Source organism: Mus caroli, chromosome 19, assembly GCF_900094665.2.
Source record: "Mus caroli chromosome 19, CAROLI_EIJ_v1.1, whole genome shotgun sequence".
Taxonomy (NCBI): domain Eukaryota; kingdom Metazoa; phylum Chordata; class Mammalia; order Rodentia; family Muridae; genus Mus; species Mus caroli.
In genome coordinates, this window is record NC_034588.1 from 14,519,485 (window position 1) to 14,541,736 (window position 22,252).

The 22,252-nt window shown below is 42.0% G+C and overlaps 1 protein-coding gene across 4 annotated transcripts in view; it reads left to right on the plus strand.

The window, feature by feature from the left end:
• Prune2 (prune homolog 2 with BCH domain) overlaps positions 1 to 22,252 on the plus strand; it is a 261,664-nt gene that overhangs the window by 186,196 nt on the left and 53,216 nt on the right. The gene's annotated exons all lie outside the window — the stretch shown is intronic.

Sequence of the window (22,252 nt, forward strand, 5' to 3'; positions counted from 1 at the left end):
TCCTGTGAAGGGCAGTGACCTAACTTTTAGTGTAATACCAGGGGCAGTACTGAAATCCAAGCCCAAGGTCTCGCTAAGGACGAACTAGGACTGTTGGAACACTGGTTTAGCTATGNCAGAATTCAATCTTAAAAGGCACTTATGATAGGAAAATATTGAAAGAGAGCACGTGGATCCATACATTAGACTAACTTGGGAATGGAACTCGGGAATGAAAAGTTACTGTATGGGTAGGGAACGCTAGACTCCAGGAGGAGAGCTTCTTTGAAACTCTTTTGCCTCATGAGTGACTTTTAAGCCTCTCGGCTTGTCCAGTTGACTCGACCAGAGAGCGTAGCAATTATGCATCAAACCACAATAAACGTAGTTGAGCAAGAGTCTTTGTGCTAGGATGGAGTGTCCTTTGGGTATATGCCCAAGAGTGGGATAGCTGGGCCTGGAGATAGATTGATTCCCAATTTTCTGAGGAACTGCCATATTGATTTCCGTAGTAACTGTACATGTTTGCATTCCCACCAGTAATGGAGGAGTGTCTCTTTTGCTCCAGATCCTCACTAGCATGACCTGTCACTGGTGTTATTGATCTTAGCCATTCTGACAGGTGTAAGATGAAATCTCAGAGTTGTTTTGATTCGCATTTCCCTGGTGGCTAAGGAGGTTGAACATTTTTTTGTTTCTTAGTGATTTGAAATTCCTCTATTAAGAATTCTATGTTAGATCTGCACCCCATTTTCTAATTGAATTATTTGGATTGTTGATGTCTAGTTTCTTGAGTCCTTTATATATTGTGAATATTAGTCTCTAGTGGATGTAGAATTGGCAAAAATCTTTTACCATTTTAGAGACTGCCATTTTGTCCAATTGATGGAATTCTTTGCCATACAGAGGTTTTCAGTTTCATGAGGTCCCATTTATTAGTTGTTAATCTTTGTGTCTAGACTGTCAGTGTTCTGTTCAGAAACTTATCTCATTCCTGTGCCAATTCATTCAAATCTATTCCCTATTTTCTCTTCTATCGCTTTCAGTGTATTCAGTTTTATGTCTTTGATCTACTTGGACTTGAGGTTTTTGCAGGGTGATAGGTATAGATTTATTTTCATTTGTCTACATGCAGATACCCAGCTTGATCAGCACCATTCGTTGAAGATACTGTCTTTTTTTTTTCCGGTAAAATCAGGCGCCCATAGGTAGATACCGTTCTGTTCCATAGATCAATGTGTCTGTTTTTATGCCAATATCATGTAGTTTATATTAATGTATCTCTGTAGTCCAACTTGAAATCATGGCTGGCGATACCTCCAGCATTTTTTTTTTTTTTATTGTTCAGGATTGTTTTACCTATGCTAGGGTTGTGTGTGTGTGTGTGTGTGTTTCATATGAAGTTGAGTATTGTTCTTTCAAAGTTTGTAAAAAAAAATCATGTTGTAATTTTGATAGGGATAACACTAAATCTGCAGACTGCTTTTGGAGGAAGGCCATTTTTACTATGTTAATCCAGTAATACATGAACATTAGAGATCTTTTCATCTTCTGATATCTTCTTCAATTTCTTTCTTTACAGACCTGAAGTTTTTGTCACACACGTCCTTAGCTTGCTTTGTTGGAGTCACGCCAAGCTACTTTATATTATTTAAGAGTGTTGTGAATCGTGTTGATTCTCTGATCTCTTTCTCAGTTCCTTTGTCATTTGTGTATGAGGGCTACTGATTTTATTTTTAAGTTAATCTTGTATCCAGTCACTTTGGTGAAACTGTTTATCAGCTGTAGGGGTTTCCTGGTGAAAATTTTAGGGCTACTTACATATACTATCATCTGCAAATAAAGATAGTTGATCTCCTTCAGTGCTTTCATTGCTCCAGATAGAACTTCAAGTGTATATTGAAAAGATATGTAGAGAATGAACAACGTCTTATTCTTGATTTTAGTGGAATTGCTTTGAGTTTCTCCCCATTTAATGTTACGTTGTCTATAGGCTTTCTGTAAATTGCCTTTATTATGTTTAGTTGTTTTTTTAATCTATGTTTATGAGAGAAATTGGCCTGCAATTCTCTTTCTTTGAGAGTCATTATGTACTTTGGGTATCAGGGTTGATTGTGGACTCATAAAATTAATTTTGCTATGTTCTTTCTGCTTCTTTTTTTGTAACATCATTTGAGGAGTATTTCTGTTAGCTCATATTTGAAAGTCTGGTACAATTCTGCACTAAACCCATTTGGCCCTGGACTTTTTTTGATTTGGGAGGCTTTTAATGACTGGTTCCTGCTTCACTAGGGGTTGTAGGTCTATTTAAATTGTTTATCTGATCTTGATGTAACTTTGGTAAATGGTATGTATAGAGAAAATTATCCATTTCTTTTAGATTTTTCCAGTTTGGTTGAGGACAGGTTTTAAAGTATGCCCATATGATTTTACTGATTTCCTCAGTATCTGTTCTTACGTCCCCTCTACCCCCTCCTTTTGTTAATGTGGCTATCCTCTCTCTATCTTTTAGTTAGTTTGGATAAAGGATTGTTTATTTTGGTTTTCTCAAAGCACCAACTCTTTGTTTCATTGATTGTTTGTATTTCTCTCTTTGTTTTCTTTTACTGACTTCAGGCCCTAGTTTGATTATTGCAATTTATTCATTTTCCTTGTGCTTACTTCTTTTTGTTCTAAGGCTTTCAGGTGTACTGTTAAGTTACTAAGTTGTTAAGTGTGAGATCTCTCCAAGATTTTGTTTTTGTTTTTGTTTTTTGTTTTTTGTTTTTTTCGAGACAGGGTTTCTCTGTGTAGCCCTGGCTGTCCTGGAACTCACNAAATCCACCTGCCTCTGCCTCCCAAGTGCTGGGATTAAAGGCGTGTGCCATCACTGCCCAGCCCTCTTCAAGTTTTTTATGTAGCCACTTAGTGCTACAAAATTCCCAAAGCACTGCTATCATATGCCCCATAAGTTTGGGTATGTTATGTACTTATTTTCATTGAATTCAAGAAAATCTTTTATTTATTTCTTATTTTGTCTTGATTCACTTTTCATTCAGTAGAGAGTTGTTCAGTTTCCATGAGTTTGGAAGCTTTCTGTTGTTTCAGTTGTTGTTGAGATCCAGCTTTAATCCATGGTGGTCTGATAGGATGTAGGGAGTTAGTTCTGTAGCTGTGGGAACTTGCTTTGTGTGAGTGTGCGGTCAATTGTTGGAGAAAGTTTCATGAGGTGCTGAGAGAAAGATGTATTCTTTTGCTATTGGGTGAAATGTTCTATAAATATTTGTTACGTCATAACACCTGTTAGCTCCACTATTTCTCTGTTGGGTTTTTTTTTCCAGATGACTTGACATTGGTGAGAGGGGGATATGAAAGTCTCCCACTATTTGTGTGAGGGTCAATATGTGACTTAGCCTGTAGCAGGGTTTGTTTAACAAAACTGGGGTCTCTTTTGATTAGTTTTGGTTGAAATCTATTTTGTTAGATATTAAAATGGCTATACCAGCTTGGTTCTTGGGTCCATTTGCTTGGAGTACCTTTTCCCAACCTTTTACCGTGAGGCAATCAATGACAATCATTGATGTTGAGGTGTGGGGTGTTTCTTGGTTGCAGCAGAACGATGGATCCTGATTTTGGATCCATTCTCTTAGACTGTCTTTTTATTGGGGGAATTGAAACCATTGATAGATATCAATGAGCAATGATTGTTGATTCCTGTTATTTTGGTGGTGGTGATGATGCAGCGGTGTGTGTGTGTGTGTGTGTGTGCGTTTTTTTCTTTCAATTTTGCTGGTGTGAGATTATTTACTTCCTGTGTTTTCATTGTTGCAGTTAATCTTCTTGGTTTGGAACTTTCTTTCTAGCACCATCTGTAGGGCTGGATTTATAAATAGATATTTTTTATATTTGATTTTATCATGGAAATTTTTGTTTTTATATATGCTAATTGAAAGTTTTTCTGGGTATAGTAGTCTGGGCTGGCATTTGTGGTCTCTTAGAGTATGAACACCTCTACCCAGGCCCTTCTGGCTTTTAGTGTCTCCACTGAGAGAAAAGTCAGATGTAATTCTAATAGGCCTGCCTTTATATGTTACTTGTCCTTTTAATATTCTTTCTTTGTTCTGTACATTTAATGTTTTGATTATTATGTGGCAAGGAAACTTCCTTTTCTGGTCCAATGTATTTGATGTTCTGTGTGCTTCTTGTACTTTTATAGGTCTCTCCATATTGAGGTTAGGAAATTTTGCTGAAAATATTTTCTGGGGCTTCGAGCTGAGATTCTCCTCCTTCCTCTATTCCTATTCCTCTTCAGTTTGGTCTGTTCATAGTGTCCCAAACTTCCTGTCTGTTTTGTGTCAGGAATTTTTTTTAAAATTTGACAAATATATCCTCTTCTTCTATACTATCTTCAATGCCTGAGATCCTCTCTTCCATCGCTGTATTCTTTTGGTGAAATTTGCCTCTGTACCTCCTTTTTGAATTGCTAATTTTTCTTTTCCAGAATCCCCTCTGTTTTCTTTATTGCTTTTATTTCCATTTTCAGGTTTTGAACAGTTTTGTTTCCATCAACTGCTTGTTTGGTTTTTCTTGGCTTTCTTTGAGGGATTTATTTATTTCCTCTAATTGTTTGCTTGTCTTTTCCTTGAGACAATCTTTTCTTTAAGATTTCATCACTTTTGCAAAAAATGCATCATTAACCACTGGCCCCACCTCTTCTCTGGAAACAGCAAGGCTCCTGAGGTGCCCATGCTCAGTGGTCAGCTCTGGGTGGTACCATGAGGCTCACTTGTGCAATGATGCTGCCAACAAATGCAAATGTGTCTGTGTCTCCAAATAGTTGCACGCTGTTCTGTGTCAGGGTGGCATGGGGGTTTTGTAAAATACATTTTGTGGTCCTCACATGCACAGGAAAGCCTGCAGATAAACCGTCCCACCAATGCAGAGTATGAATCGTGGCTCCTCCCCCTGCTTTCCGTTGTCCTCTGTCTCTTACTATATTTTCTGGTAAAAGACCTCTTCCCTTAGAGAGTCCTTCAGGAGACGCTTCATCTTTCATTCTCCCTGTGAGACTCCGACCTCCTGTTTTCCTCCAGAGCTGGGAGGACACAGGCCATGGGGCCCAGAGTCTGCCATCACAGGATCAGACAGTCATCTGCTTTGTCGTTTTCCTGCATCGGTGATGAGCATGACATAAGATGACAAATATTTACATAGGCACTGGACATGGGAGGCACCTGTCTCTGCTGTCTGTGGTGTCTATGGAGAGGTGGCACCAGGGGTCTAGCATGATGACAGCAGGGTATCGATAGGGTTAACAGTCGTCAACACCAAAAATAGTTTTGAATGTTTTATTGGGAAGTGCAAACCAATATCCTACTATTAAATACCAAATGGGGGGGAGGGGAGGAGATTTCATCACTTCTCATAGAGTTGGTTTTAAGATCTTATACTTGTGTTTAGCTATGTTGGAATATGCAGGGCCTGCTGTGATAGAATAGCTGGGCTCTAGTGAAGACATGTTGCCCTGGGTATTATTAATTTTGTTTTTATGCTGGCATCTAGGCACCTAGATCTGAGATGACTATAGGTTTAGATGCTGGTTTCTGAGTAGTAAGGAGAGGACGGTCTGTGAGAGCCAGAGGTGGTGTGGACAGAGGGGAGGGGAGCTGGCGTTTTCTTGTAGCACTAAGAATAAACCTGATGGAGTGGGTCTGCTGGGGAGGGGGCAAACAGAGAGCAAATCATAGCTTTCTAAGAACCCTGGCGTTCTTGTATGCTAGGCAATCAGCTTATACCTCTAGCACTTTTAAATTTTATTTTGAAACAGGGCTTTACTAAATTTTTCTGTCCACAAATTTGTGATTCTCTTGTCTTCATCTTTAAATAGTTTTTGATATATTATATATTGTGAAGAGATTAAAGTCATTAATGAGCAGCTGCACAGCTTTTCTCTGGACAATGGGAGAGGTGCCTTGAGGACAATTCAAGGATTGGCTGTATCCAACCCATGGCAGACTTCAAGCTGTTAAACTACAAACCCATTTGAAAGACTTTCCTTTTAAAAGAGGGTATTCTCCCTCAGGCTTTCCATCCATACAAGGCTGCACAGGGAGTACTCCCCCCCAGGTTTAACCACTGGAGGCTGCTGCAGATGTGATCGGGGCTGCCTGATTGCCGCTTGAGCTGTTTGCAGGACTCATTTTTATACACACTGTGCTGCTCATAAAGGCATGCAGAAGACCATTGTTATAGTGCTACAGAGGCCTTCACCTGTATTTTCAGAAAAGCCTCTGACCCCGGTAATGTGTAGCAAGGTCAAGTTTCCTGTGAGGAGGCCCTAAAATGGCTTTATGTAATTCTGGGAGGTATACCTAAGTTAAAAATGGAGACCTAAATTCTTGGATATGCCAGATGTGTTGTGATGTCTGCCAGGAACAGCTATAGGCACTTAGTGGAACTAGTCCCAGGAGAGAGACAATGTAAGCTGTAAACAGAAAGGTCCTGTGAATGGGAGTGCCCAAGCCTACAGGAGCCCATATCATGTCACTGATTGCCTTAGGTGCTAGACATGATTTAATGCTTTCCCTGGTGGGTTCAGTCTTGCTTTGGGCTTACATTTTCTCTCCGTGACCCTATTTTTCAACTTCGAAATGGGGACTTTTCCCCTCAGTGCCATTGTATCTTGGAAGTATGTAACTTTCCTCCTGAGTTTATTAAGGTTCACAGTTAAGAGTTCGTCTTGAAGCTGGGCAATGGTGGCACACGCCTTTAATCTCAGCACTTGGGAAGCAGAGGCAGGAGGATTTCTGAGTTCGAGGCCAGCCTGGTCTACAGAGTGAGTTCCAGGAAAGCCAAAACTGCACAGAGAAACCCTATCTCAAAAAACAAAAACAACAAACAAACAAACAAACAAAAAAGAGTTCATCTTGGGTTTTAAGAGAGACTTTGAACTTTTATTTTGCAGAATTTTGGGGAACTGTGGGGACTGTTGATGTTGGGATCAATGGATTTGGCACTTTGGGATGTCACTTGGGAGATGGGGGATAAGGTTAGTAGCCCAAATCTAAAGTACACCCGATGGGCTCATGTTAGAATGCTTATTTCCAGAATAGAATGTGGCTAGTGTTTTGGAAAGCTGCAGAGGCCTTAGGAGGTGTGGCTTAGAGAGGAAGTAGGTCATTAGAGGCAGACCTTGGGGTATTAGAGCTGCTACTGGCTCCTGCCTTTTAGTCCCTGCCCAGTTTCCTGTTCTGCGGTGATGTGAACAGCCTCCACCACACACTCCCCCTGCCATTGACAGAGCTGTTCTTTCACGCCTCCCCACCATACTAGTCTGAAATGGTTTATTATTTCTGTCAAGCAATGTGGTCACTGTGATGTGTTAAGTACAATCTACAAGGTCAGAGAGGTCTGCACATGCTACCTGACTCTCAGTGGTCCTCAAAGTGTGTTCTACATGAATGTATTAGTCCGAGAACAAAACAACAATGAAAATAAAAAGATAAGAAAAACTTGCTTCCTTGAAATGAAACAAAGCTGAACAGATTTATGCTTTATAGAGTGTCTCAGGGTCTGTACCAGGGACCTTCATTCAGGGACCTTACATTCTAAGGTCCCTGAAGTGGAGGACCCTGAATCATCTCTGCCATTTCCCACTATCATTTCACCCAAAGGTCTTTGGATTTCATCAGTAGTACTGAGTACAGACTTGAGCAACAATGGTTTGAATGTGTGCCACCATCTCACTCTGGGTCTCATTTGCCCCAGGACACAGGAGACTTGAATCCCAGTCTCCCCTGTTCATTTGCACTATGTCTTCCAAGCCGGAACTGCAGGGTGGATTCCAGAATCTACCTGTGTCTTGCAACAAGCTGGCTGCTTCTAGGCTTCTCCCAAGAGCTCTCTGGGGGTCCAAGAAATGATTTGATTTTTAACAAGATGGTGACTGCGTGGTGCTAAACAGATAAAGGGATTTAATGCCAGAGGAAAGCAGGAAATAACTGACCCATGGGGAAGGAAGAAGACAATGGTGGGATGCTGGTCACCAAAGACACAGTGATTTAAGGCTTTTCTGTTGCTGTGTTCCTCGTACTGTCTGCCCTGCAGGAGCTGACGTTATACTTGTCTAGACAGAATCTTCCCTCTTCACATATGGAACAGGCACAGAAAGCAATGCCTAGTGGGCTCAGGGCATGGCTCAATGAGAGAACACTTGCCTTGATTTTTGCAAGACCCTGGGATCAATTCCAGGACTAGAGGGGAAAAGGTAAAGATGTTTTTTGAGCCAGGGAGGTATTTAGGAGAGCCCAAGAGTTTGTTAATTTTGATTCAATTTGATTTTTATGTTCGTCAGGGACAAGAGTAACATAACTAAGCAAAGACTAACAAAGAAAACAGAGCTGAAAACAAAAGCCATTCTAACAAAATAGACAAACAGGAATAAAAAAAAAAAGTGTGTATGCGTGTGTATGTGGGGGTGGAGGGTAGACCCCTGGGGCTGAGAAACCGTTAAATGATAGTGGACAGGTGCTGAAAACTGGATGCAAAATGAGATGGAACTAGGTCAATTTAAGACAGCCGGCTACAAAGGATGGGTCAGCAACTGCCGAGAGAAGCAGGTAGTGCTGCCAGAGCCCAAGTTATTTTCATTTCTCCTCTGCTTCCTGAGATTAGATCATCAGAAAATTCTTGGGAAGATGAGCAAATCTGATGGACACATGGCCAGAGGGCAGTAGCGGCTGTGTAGCGCTGGCTGGCTGCAGCCTGAGCTTTCCACCACAGCAAATATTGCTATAGAAAAACCAAGGGAAATTATGACATCCTTAGACCGCTCCTGCTTTATTTCTACTATGTATTGAATTTGTCTAAGTAATGGTTTCTAGAAACTCTTGGTTTTGTTTGTTTATATTGCTTTGTTCTTTACACTTGTTTTGGGGGTGGTCATGCATGAAGCAGTCAGAGGACGGTTGGCAGGAGCACTCTCTACTTTTGTCATGTGGGTCCTGGTGACTGAATTCATATTATCAGACTTGACCACAAGCTCTATATTGGCACAGCTGTCTTTCCTGCCCCTCCATTGTTTTGCTGTGGGGGACAGGCTCTCATGTATCCCAGGCTGACCTTGAACTCAAAACGCAGCGAGGATCATCTTGAACTTCTGATCCTCTTGCCTCTACTTCCCATGCACTGGAATTATAGGTATCTACCATCATGCTCCATTTATGGAAATTCTTAAAGAATTTTATTATTTTCAAATTCTTTTTTATGTTCTAATGTTGCCAAATGCTTGTTTTTTTTTTTAAAGTTTAAACTACAGAAAAATAAAGAAATGTCTCCCTTCTCTATACCTACCCCATAGAGACATTCATAATTGATGGTATATTTTGTTCTACACACGCTTAAAAAATGGGTGTAATGAATTTTATGTCAATGGTAGCACCCAAAGCATGCAGCTTTGTTAACTTGGACTCTTTTTTTTTTTATTATATGTAAGTACACTGTAGCTGTCTTCAGATACTCCAGAAGAGGGAGTCAGATCTTGTTACAGATGGTTGTGAGCCACCATGTGGTTGCTGGGATTTGAACTCTGGACCTTCAGAAGAGCAGTCGGGTGCTCTTAACCACTGAGCCATCTCACCAGCCCGTTAACTTGGACTCTTAAGTATTCATATCTTAAATACTATTACATACCAATATACTTAGAATTTTTCCATAGTGAATGTCATATTATAGTTGACCACTTTCTTATTGATAGTCATTTAGATTAGCTTTTATTTTAAAAAAAAGTAATTATTTCATATCCAAATGTGTGTGTGTGTGTGTGTGTGTATGTGTGTGTGTGTGTGTGTGTGTATCTTTCAGTGGAAATTTTCCTTAAGTAACTAAATAAGCAGCCAGTGACCAAGGCCTAGGGAAAAATGTATTTTTTAAGTTTTTGTTTTTATTTTGTTTTTAACCACATGAGAGATGACAAGAGACTCTCAACTGGACCTAATATTTCCTTGAAAGTCTCTGCTATAATCCTAAGATACTAAACAACCATTACTCAGTCTGTATGCACAGAAGACTAAAGAAGAAGAGAGAGAGGAAGTTATTGAAGAGAATTGCCTGTCTGGGAAAAATGGGGTGTGGCTTTCTGTCCCTCCAAAGCCAAGCGAGGGCTGTTCTCTCTGGATGAAGATGGGATACTTCCACAAGGTGACCAGCGTTGTACTTCCAGCTGGCCGGCCACCTGCTTAGACCAGGGGATTGTGGTTCTGGCTTCATCTTGCATGGATGCTTAGGAAAAGGTTGAATCATCATCTCCTGTTTGTCAATTTCAGACTGCTCGACAACAAGGTTGTTTGGTTGTTTTGTTCATGCTAAACATCTTTTTATATGTGCTCAGATAGGCATGACCACTCGTAGAGTGGCGTGTCAAGAGCTGTCCCACTGAACATTTTGTTAAATATAGCCAAAACAGCACCCCAATTTACACCCTTTATCAGAGCACAGACACATTTAGGAGTGCTATTTGCACCAATATTAAAGCTTCACACTTAAAAAAAAAATGTATGCGACATCAAGAAAGCAAAATGCTTTTCTGTCTCTTTCATTTTGGAGCAGAGGTTGGCAAACACAGCCCTGTCCGGGTCAGGGTTAGCCTACCACCTAAGTTACCTTGTGGGAGAGGGAAAGACTTGACAGACATTGAATTAAGAGCTGGGTTCCACCCCTTTCTCCTGGATCACAGTGTACCCACTCACTTCTACACCATCGTAGATGCTTTGTGTTCAGTGACAGAGATGACGTGTGGCATGCACACTGAACACACTTAGAATCTTTATAGGCAAAAACAATCAAAATGAAACAAAACAACAACAAAACAAAAAAACAGAAACAAAACCCCTCCACTGTGTCCAGCTCTGGAGCAGGAAGACACAGGTCCTCCACCACACCCTTTGGGTTGGCATATAAAACTGCTGGGGCAGCAGTTGAAAATGTGTTCGTGTATTTTACTGTCGCCAGTATTTCTGGTGCCAGATCATCCCACGTCTTAGTGTCCTCACCCCCTTCAGCTACAGGGAGAGGAAGCACAGGCATGATAGTGTGGTGTGAATACAACCCCTGAGCTCATTTCTGCCAGCTGCAGGTAGGGCTAGGAGGAGCTTGTGCACTGCTCTTCAATGCCATTGGTTGCTGAGCTGGTGAAGTAGACAGAGGCTGCAGGAGACTAGCGTTAAAGCCCTATGCGCCTACTTGAGCATCCAACAGAGCCTGCTGTCTTAGGCATTGATGACCCCAGTTCTGGAGGAAACAAGCATCTTCTATTTTCCCCTTTCCTTCTAAGACCTCCATTCTTCCTTAGCTAAAGCCACTCCCAGTTGCTTTTATTGCTGGGAAGGGTGGTAAGTGGCTCCTGGATGATCTTTACTTAGCATACTCTAAGTCAACACTTCTTTTTGAAACACACCTAAAACAAATATAAGTCATATTTTCCAGAATAAAGAAAATAATCATTTGAGGGAGCCAGATGCAATGGTCCCAGGAGGAGATTGGGAGTCTCAGACCACTCTAAGCTACAAGGCTGTCTGAAAAAATAAATAAATAAAAGTTTTTGTTGGTTCGAGGCGCTGAACACAGAGCTTTATCTATGCCAAGGACTTGCTATGTGTCTTTTTTTCCCTTTAATTCTTCCTCTATGTAAATATTTGTGTTTGTTCAGTAGCTCCTAATCGCCACCCTGAGTGGTCCTATGCTCTACACTGGAGTGTCTGTCCACCAGGATCACTGACTTCATGCAGTACAGGAGAAAGCGGGCAAGCTTCAAATCAGAAACTAAAGGGATGTCCAAAGGCTGCATATGAGGTCAGCACAGGGTTCTATGGGACCTGACCATCTCAGAGTTGAGGGTCACATCTAGCATCTGAGCTGGCCAACTGAGCTGTAGTGAATTAGCAGAGCTCACAGGCTAAGTAGGCAGAGGGGCCTGAGAAAGAAGCCAGGTCACAAAGGCCTCTCGGGACTGCTCTGGAGCCAGGACTAGGACTATTCTTCAGGCATCTGGAGTATAGTTGTTGTTACCCAGAGAGTAACAACAAGGTTGAAACCAACAAGCATATTCAGTTAGCAATCTGGGGGATATAAGCAGGACAATCTAAATCAGAGAATTCTTCAAGAATAACTCTGAGCTATGACTTGTCATGTACTGGTTACTGCTTGAGTGTGTTCTATTGCTGTGATAAGTACCACGACCAAAAGCAACTTTCAGGCCACAGCCTATTACTGAGGGAAGTCAAGGCAGAAACTCATGGCAGAAACCATGGAGGAACACTGCTTACTGGCTTGCTTTCTAGCCTACTTGCCTAGGGATTGACACCTCCTATGGTGGGCTAGATCCTCCCACAATAATCATCATTCAAGACACTCCCTCACAGATGTGACCCCAGGGCACTCTGATCTAGCCAATAGTTCAGTTGAGATGCCTCAGATGACACTGAAGCTGAAGCTAACTAGGACAATCACACTTTTCATTGCTGTGACCAAATACTTAACTGACTATCAGCAATTTAAGTAAGGAGAGGAGAGTATAGTTTGGCTCGAATTTTAAGGAGTTAAAGTCCATCACAGTTAGGAAGGCACAGCAACAGGAACAAGATGCAGCTGATCACACTGAATCTGTAGTCATAAAGGCATTGAAAAAATAAAAAGGGGTGCTTTGCTCATTTTCCCCAGCGGGGTGGGAATTCCTTTCTCAGTTAAAGTTTCCGGGGAATGCCCTAACAGACACATCAGAGATTAGCTCTGTATCCATGTCAAGTTGACAGGGTGAAGCACCACAACCAGTAGAAATGGAGAGAGGCCAAGTGAATCTGTAGGACTGTATGGCTGACTGTATTGGGAAGCCAGAATATAGGGAAGAATAAGTGCCAGGTCCGGGCTTGGATGCCTAAGTGATGTGTGGCCATGTTCACAGGGAGGGAACTCTATCAGCTAGCTGATGCTGTGAGGTACATTATGCCCAGCGTTAGCAGTTTCAGTCAGCAGATGTTTATTATCTCCCAGGTTGTGAGTGGTAAGAATTCAAGAGCAGAATAGCTAGGTGGTTCTGACTGAGGGCTTTATATTAAGACGCCTCCAGGACATCTGTGGTGGGAGGGGCTTCTTCTGGGCTTGCTCCCATGGCTTTGGACAGATGTTGGACAGATGTTCTACTATGAATTTTCACCCATTTGATTTTGGTACAAGGGATCAGGAGGTAGGACTCTTATTATCAAGCCACACCCCAGCTCCTCTTTACTGGGTTTTTATAGGAAGCCAAGTTCCTTGCCACCTAGACCCCTACACACTGCTGCTTGTGTATCCTTACAACAAGCAGGTTCCCAGACCTTGGCACAGATTCTGTGATTCAAGTGAGAACAAAGTGAAACTGGAGCTTTGGGTGCGTACCTTGCCTTAAGATTTATGTGTTATTTCTCCTTTTTCAAATTCTTGGGGTGCAAATTCAGTCCATAGTGAAAGGGGAGAAGTTAGGCTCTGCCTTTTAAAGGGAAGATCTGAGAAGTTATGGGCCTTTAAAAACATGTATTGCAGATGAAGTATGATATTGCTGATTTATACAGATGGCAGATCTAGTTTTGTACATGTAGAGTTTGAGATGCCATGAGAAATTTTGCTTGTGAACTGTCAAAGCACTTTATAAATCTAACTCAAAGTGTTTGGCCTGACATCTAATTTAATCTCCTTGACACTGAACCAGGGTCTTATCATGTGGCTGAGGCTGGTGTGGAACTTTGTAACACAGCTCAGGGTGGCCTCTAATTCACAGTTCTCCTGCTTCAGTCTTCTGAGTGGCAAGGCCACAGGCATGTTCATTGTGCCCAATACCCATCTGACTTAATCTTTGTATGTGTTTGTGTTCATATGTGGGTGTCTGTGAATGCACAAGTATGTATATGTGTGTGTGGGCATTCATGCAAGTGTGCATGCACATTGTAGAAGCCAGAAGACAATCTGTCTTAATTACTTTTCTACTTCTGTGACAACGCACCAGGACCAAGGCAACTTATAGAGAGAGAGAGAAAAAAAAAAGTTTATTGGAGGTATAGCTTCAGAGGGCGAGTCCATGACTCTCATGGCAAGGAGCATGGTGGCAGGCAAGCAGGCATGAGAACTTACATCTGATACAGTGAGAGCTCCCGATTGGGAGGGGCATGGGTTTTCAAAACATCAAAGCCTACTCCCAGCGGCGTGCATCTTCCAACAGTTTGACCCCATGTAAGGATGGGGTCAAACATGGCACACTGTACTTCTGTCCTATGAGAACAGCAGGTGTGATGTGGTAGAAGTAGCGAGGTCTTTCCCCTAGATTCCCCTAGAGAAGGCAGCACAGGGTGAATACTCACTACATATTCTCTCTTGTCCCTTCTCTTTTCTGTTCCTCATCCTGTCTTCATCACCCTTGGGCCTACAGGTATCTAAGACTTGATTTCCTGCCTGGCTGCAGAACTGGCTTATAGAGTGATCTCCGGCCACTGGGTAGGGGGATTGTTGCCAAGAGCTGATTTTATGGGCCTGAGATCAGCTACCCACTGTGTGCTCTTTCCTTGTTCTTGGCTTGGGGAAGCTGATTGGGAAAGCTGGAGCATGTCCATCCTGCTCCTGCTCTGAGCAATTTGATAAGAGCTCCAGGGTTGACAGGGTGACAAGGACTACTGTTAAATCTCGAAGCCACCTTATCAGACAAGAATCTTGAGATGGCAGTCCTCCAACCACTGAACTAATTTATGTATGTAACAAAGAGCAGCAAATACCCCAGGGAAGCCTTTGTTTGTTTCTTGTTTTTTTTTTTTAATCTCATTTCTGGCAAGAGCAATTTTATCATCCGTGTGTATCTTTGTTGACAAGAAGGAAATCGGGAGAACTATAGAAACTATGACCTAAAGAAAACTTCCATTTATGTAATCCTTTCCCAAAAAAGTATCAGTACAATCAAAGAGTTCTTTTCTAGAGAACAACCCCAACCCCACCTTGATCCACTACATTGTTTCTTGTGGAGCTGTGGGTTTTAGTTGCCAATTTTTTAAACAATGCTTATTCTGAGAAAGGGGCACTGGCAGCTACTGGGTGTGCATGCCTGTCAGAAAACATTACATCTAGTAGAGATGGCTGTGTGTGCCAAGTGTTGTTGGTTCATTGCTCATTTCTCATTTAAAAGAACCTGCACGCACATATGTGTGTGTGTATGTGTGTATGTTAACCTGCACATGCACACACACACACACACACACACACACACACACACACACGCTAGGCACTGTGAAATGTAGACAGGATTTGATTTTGATTTTACCGCTGTGCTAAGTGTAAGAGGGTGTGCCTTTTGCTATGATAGATAATTTCAATGCTTCGTTGCTCTGTGTGATAAAAGGTCTGCCACACCACTGCAGTTGGCCCTCCTTTACTTAGAAGCATAAACACCAGGGGTATGTAATCTATCAACCTATACAGGATCCACTCTTAAACTGGAGAATTTCAAATATGTCTCTGGCCCTGAACTTGTGACATTCAGATCATTAGAGGAGACAGAGTTAGTGTCAGAGCATCGAAACCCAAAGCAGCAAGGCTTCACTTCTTGGGAGTTTCACTTCATTCAACACATCCCACATCATACTTTCTAATGTTTGAATTCAAGGTCACTTTCCTTGTCACCTCTTTGAAACTGTTGTGACAAGTCAGCTTTACTTTGTGGTCACTTACAAGTGTTTTTCATTCTCCACACTGTACTTATGAGGTTGATTTCTTTTACATGTATTGCCTGAAGTTAAAGAGTAGCACATATGATGCTGACCTCCGGTGTATCCTGATTGGCATCCTATGTGCTTGCTGCTCCTAGAACCATGTATGCTTTTATTGAATGCAGACTTGCTATTGTTATATTCTCCAGATGTCTTGTGTTCCTGTGTATTTCTTTTTTTAAAAATAATACATTCCTAAGATATATATTCAAGTTTTTCCTCTATGAAATCTACTATGCATTTCAGTTTATATTGCATTTGTGTTTTTTAGAGTGTTCATTGATTCTAGATTATTGCATCCTCTGATAAATGATCTCTGTTAATGAATAAATAATATCTTTTTTACCTTAATGGTGTGTTTTCTGCTTAACAACCATTTAGTTGATATTAATACAATGCCTATTCTGACTGGCTCTTAGACACTTTTTTTTTCTTTCTTGAGACAGAGCCTTGACTTGGCTGAAGCTTGATATGTAAACCAGTCTGACTTCTAACTCATAGATCCACCTGCCTCTATCTCTATCTCTGCCTCTTGAGTGCTGGGATTAAAGATTTGTGTCACCATATCCAGCTAGATACTTCTTTTTAAGCAGCATGGCTCCTATGGGTTTAAGTGACATGACTTGCCTAGTCCAATCTTAGTGGTTCAATGCCATGGTTGGAGACTATTCTTTGTTCATTATAGTGAACAGCCTCTTTCATGCTCTTTGAAAGTACTTCTATCATTGCTTTCTCCCCCATTTACTGAGTCTCTTGGCAGTACTCATAATGCTCTTAGTAGCATACTTCATTTTCTTCTCTCTCTCTGTCTCTCTCTGTCTCTCTCTGTCTTTGTCTCTGTCTCTGTCTTTCTCTGTCTCTGTCTCTCTGTCTCTCTCTGTCTCTCTCTGTGTGTGTGTGATTGTATTTTTCCTAAGAAGACTTCCAGTGATTCCTAGTCAGTGCTATCAAGTGAGTTTATACTTACTTCTGAAACTCCAAGTCATTTGTTTTCTTTAATCCTAGGTGAAATTTCCATTTTAATTTTGCGGTTTGGGTTTCAGCTGTCATTTAGGTCATAGAAATGCTTAGCACATGGCTAGTATCTTCAGTTCTTTGAGATCACTGTTTATCTTCTACCAAAGACACTTACCTGTCTGACTGTTCTTTCTAAGGCTTTCCTTGCAGGCTCCCTCGTCTGTTTTAATTAGGAGTTCTTCCAGAGCCTTCTACAATATGTCAGGTCCATGACTTTCTTCCAGCACTGTGTCTGTCTAGTCTGGAATCTTACCTACTCATTGACTTTTTAGTAACTTCATTTATGACACCTGAGTATTTCCCTTGGTAGAGTTTAAGCTTGAAAATGTATTAATTATTGTCTAGATATTCAATTTCATATGATAGGACTTGTGTTTATGGTAGAGTATGCCTACCTTTGTACACTTGCACCATTGATAATATTAATTTGTCAATTAAGTATTGTAAGAAGTTAAAAATAATAACTAATAAAAATAAAGGAGTAATAACAAGGATATAACAGGTTTCTAAATTATTAAACTTTTACTTCTGGAACTTTCCGTTTAATATTTTCAGACTAGAATTGCGTGTGGTAACAGAAACCACAGAAACTGTAGCTATGGGGCGGGTGGAGGAAGCTCATACCCAGTACATTACACCCTGCTAGACACAGCTAAAGCTTTTTATATTCTCTTCTTAGCAAAGACAGAAAGCCACAAATTAAGAAACCAAAGGAGCTCTAAGTTGAACTTAAAAGCAGTATTTTATTTAATTCATATGAGTACTTTATTCTAGGAAATTAAAAGTATCTAAGAATATGTTTGATATATATATACTACATTTCAAAATAACTTTTAATTGGATCAAACACCCATTTAAGACTATTAAGTAAATTGAGTGAATTGAATAAATATGAATTTATATATGATGAAAGTAAAAAGCATAAAAGTGTTATATTGATACTTAGATTTATGGAATACTAGAAAGTCTTTGGTATTCTTCCAAAATTCTGTCATAGCTTTAAAGATGTATGTTTATACTTTCACAACTCGGGCAAGAAGATATGTGTTGTAAAACGGAGGCTCTGTTGGGACCATGGAAATGGGTTATCTAAATTAGCAATACCATTGAGACGGCAGTGTGAGCCAGATATTCCCTGTAAAGGAATAAAGTTTGCTATGTAGTCTGAATAGTCTCAAAGCAAAACAGGATAGAAACCATTTCTTGTGCATGTGCCCAGCGGCGTTAGTTCATCACAGGCACCCGAATCTAGCCGGGCAGAGCCCGCACAGTCATCAAGGCAGGAGGAAGGTGACACCGCATACACTTGTTCCTAAGTCTTTCCATTAGCTACAACAAGTTATGGAGTCAACAGCCCAATGTCAGGAAAATTCACTCGGAAGATTAGAAGTCAGGAACATGCTGCAACATTACTCCATCCAGTGAAGAAACCACAGAACAGTCGTGAGGCGTCCTCTAGGTGGAGACGTGTAGCCAGTTCGGCAGCCTTCTGCCACCTACTGTTTGTCATCAGGACACGCCTTTCCTACAGATGTTCATGCTCCTAAGAGTATCCCTGGATCTCTCCTAGATTTGCCGTAGGTTCTTATGGCTCAGATTTCCCTTATACCTGATGAATACCCATGAGCTTGTCGGAGTTCTTGCCTCCACACCCCCACACGCCCCATCCCCCGAGTGTGGGCTTCAGCTTTCCCCTTCCCTGGTGCCTGCCTGCATGGCGTTCCAGCTGAACGACTCAGGCTCAGTTCCATGACACCAGTGAGCAGGAGGCATGCTAGGATCTGCAGGTTTGTGCAGCTGTGAAATTACCTTTTACCTGGGTTCATACCCAGTTTGTAGGAATCTTAGCTATGCTTTGTCTAAACACGTACAACCCATACTCAATTAACCCACTGCTTCTGATGTTATTTTTGTTATTGGTTATTTTATTTATTTACATTTCAAATGTTAGTCCCCTTCCCTGTTTCCCCTCAGCAAGCCCTCTATCCCATCTCTCCTCCCCACTGCTTTTATGAGGGAGCTCACCCACCCACCCACTCCCACCTCACCTCCCTAGCATTCCCCTGCATTGGGGCATCAAGTCTCCACAGGACCAAGGGCCTTCCCCTCCCATTGATGCCAGATAATGCAATCCTCTGCTACATAAGCAGCTGGAGCCATGGGTCCCTCCATGTGTACTCTTTGGTTGGTGGTTTAGTCCCTGGGAGCTCTGGGTAGTCCAGTTAGTTGATATCGTTGTTCTTCTTATGGGGTTGCAAACCCCTTCAACTCCTTCAGTCCTTCCTCTAACTCCTCCACTGGGGTCCCAGTGCTCAGTCTGATGGTTGGCTGTGAGCATCCACATCAGTATTGTTCAGGCTCTGGCAGAGCCTCTCAGGGGACAGCCATACCAGGCTCCTGTCAGCAAGCGCTTCTTGGCATTAGCAATAGTGTCTGTGTTTGGTGTCTTCAGGTGGGATGGATCCCTAGGTGGGGCAGTCTCTGGATGGCCTTTTCTTCAGTCTCTGCTCCACTCTTTGTCCCTACATTTCCTTTAGACAGGAACAATTCTATGTTAATATTTTGGAGAGGGGTGGGTGGCCCCATCCCTCAATGGGAGACCATGTCTAACCTCTGGATACAGTCTCTACAGGTTCTCTCTCCCCTTTGTTGGGTATTTCAGCCAATGTCACCCCTGTTGGGTCCTGGGAGCCTCTTGCCTTCCTAGCATCTACAACTTTCTAGTGGCTACCCCCGAGTACTTCTTAACTGCAAGGACACTTGAAACTCAGACAATGCTTTATCATTTACAGGAGGTCTCATGTGCATGTTGAGATATAACAGTGAGTAAGATAGATTTGATTGCTTCACATAGAGAAAAACGCTTAGATTGGAGAGCAAAATTTGCTACGTTGATGATAGATGTGGTGGCTTCTGTCATCACGCATATTGAAGAATTGACACATTCTCCTCTTACTGGTGAGGAAACAGAATGATAAGATGAAATGATATGTGTTGTAGCACACAGAGAATGATTTAATTTAGCTGCTTTGTTTTAATTTTGTTCTTTTGTTCTTGAGAAAGAGTCTCATGTACCTGCCCTGGTCCCAGACTCCTTATGTAGCTGATGCTGGCACTGGTCCTCTTATCTCTACCTCCCAAGTGCTAAGATAACAGTCATGTGCCACCACACCCAGCTTGATCTCAGTTTTGACTGTAACTGCCCTTAGCAGCCTTTTTCTACATGACAGGTAGCTAGATTTAATGTTAAGGAGAATCACACAGATGGATTAAGACAACAGTGTGTGTGTGTGTGTGTGTGTGTGTGTGTGTATGAGTGTGTGCATGTGTTGTAGAACAAGCTATACTATCCTAAGAAATCAGGAATCTGTGCCTCTGAATCTGAGGATTTTCAAAACCAGGGCCTGGAGGCCAGGCTGAGGGCTTTCTGGTTAAGCAGGCAAACTAGAGTTTGCATTCCAGTGCCTGTGTAAAAAGCTGGGCTATCACTCACACCCCCAGAGGTAAAGACAGGAGGATTGTATAGCTGCCAGACTCATTGCCAAGCATGAGCTCCAGGTTCAATGAGAAGCCCTGTCTCAGAGGAACAAAACACAGCAGGACACTGAGTGCCCTCCCCTGGCCTGCACGTGTTCATGTGTTCCTAGAGAGTGAATGCAGCGCCTTGCACATACCAGACAGGCACTCTGCTACAGAACGGCATCTCCAGCTTTGCTCACTGTCCCTCAGCTCTGGTGCAGCATCAGTTTTAGGGAACACATCAAGTCAAAGCCACAGATTTTGTAAAGAGACACTCCCTATGTTAGTCAGCTTCCCGTTGCTGACAAGACAGTTGAATGATCAACTTAAAAAGAGGAAGGAATTATATTTGACTGACTGTCATATCAGAAGTTTCAGTCTATGATGGTTTGGCCATGCTGCATTTGAGCCTATCGTGAGGCAGAATATCGAGGCATCAGCAAGTTACAGAGCATAGCTATCACAACCAGGAAACAGAGACCTGAGGCAGTGTCCCAAAATCTCTTCAATGTTATTCCCAATGACATACCTTCCTGCTAGTAGGTCTGTCCTCCTAAAGATTCTACACCTTCTAGGAGTGCTATAGCCTGGAAACCAGACCTTTAGCATTTGGGCCTTTGGGTATGTTTAAAACTTGCTGGTGCTATGTTTTAGAAGGGTCTGTGGAGATGCTGGGGAAGACATCGACCGCTGTAGAGCTACGTGGAGCACTGTGCATTGGTTCGACTCCATCCTTCTATCTCCACAAGGAAGAGGTTAAGGGTTCTGGTCCACTATAGTCTCAGAGCATAGTAGACCGTCAATGCACATTTGTTCAATAAACAGAGCTAGTCTCCCTATTACCAGAGGCTGAGAACCTTCTTTGTCACCTCAGTGATTTGTCAATGACCAGTGGACTTAGCCTGACTCCTTCAGAAATTGATGAACCTCTCAGTGTTTGGAGGATCCAGGCTGGCATGGAGAAAAGGCTCATTGATCAGGGATGAGACACTAATTTTAGAAGTAGAATAAAAAGGTGACCTATATCAACTTGGATTCATACCTACATCTGAAGATTTACCATAAGGGATTAAAATGTCATGGAAGCCAATAAGAAAGATGTAAGACCATGATAAGTGAACATTAACCGAACAACGTCCAGAGAATAAAAATGAAGGGAAATTCATGGTCTACAACCACCAGCTTCCTAGAAGAACATACACATTTGTCCAGTTCTCTGTTTTCCCAGTTTCCTTTTTGCAGAGGAAGATGACACAGGGGCTGGGCTCAGCTCTAAGCAGAGACAGGAGGATCATCTTCACTAACACATGGTGACAAAGAACCTTTAAATATTCAACAGCAGGGAGGGAAAGACCGTCTGTCAGTCCTGACTTCTCAGGGATGTGAGGCCTTTACTTCTCATTGCTTCGCCTTTCAATAACTGAGCAAGATAGGTTGCATATCCCTAATTTATAAGTTTAAAGGGTAAGGCTGGTGGAGTACCACACCCTTGGCCCATGTGACTGAGGTGTTAGGTCCATGTTCATAGGAAGAGAACGGGCCAATACTCGGACCTGTCTCCTCTAAAGAGCACATCTGTTGCATTTCATGTTGAAAAGAAAATGCATGTTTTATATCCTTTGCGATGAATTAGCTCTTTGCACTTTCTCTTTCTGAAGTCTTACCGGGTTTGTATTTGCTTGTGAGAGCTGAGAGAAGTGGCCATTGTACACAGCCAAACTGCTGTTCAGGGTGTCAATGAAATTGACATTTGTGGTTCTCATTCACAGTGACTCACTGCATTTGGGGCCATGTAACAATGGGCTCCGCTCACATACTTGCCTTATTTCAAGTCAGTTGAAATGTTTATCCTCTATTCTCTGTTTATTCATTTTAAAGACGTTAAAACACGCGTGCGCATGCGTACCTGTGTGTGTGTGTGTGTGTGTGAGTGTGTGTGTGTGTGTGTGTGAGTGTGTGTGTGTGTGAGTGTGTGTGTGTGT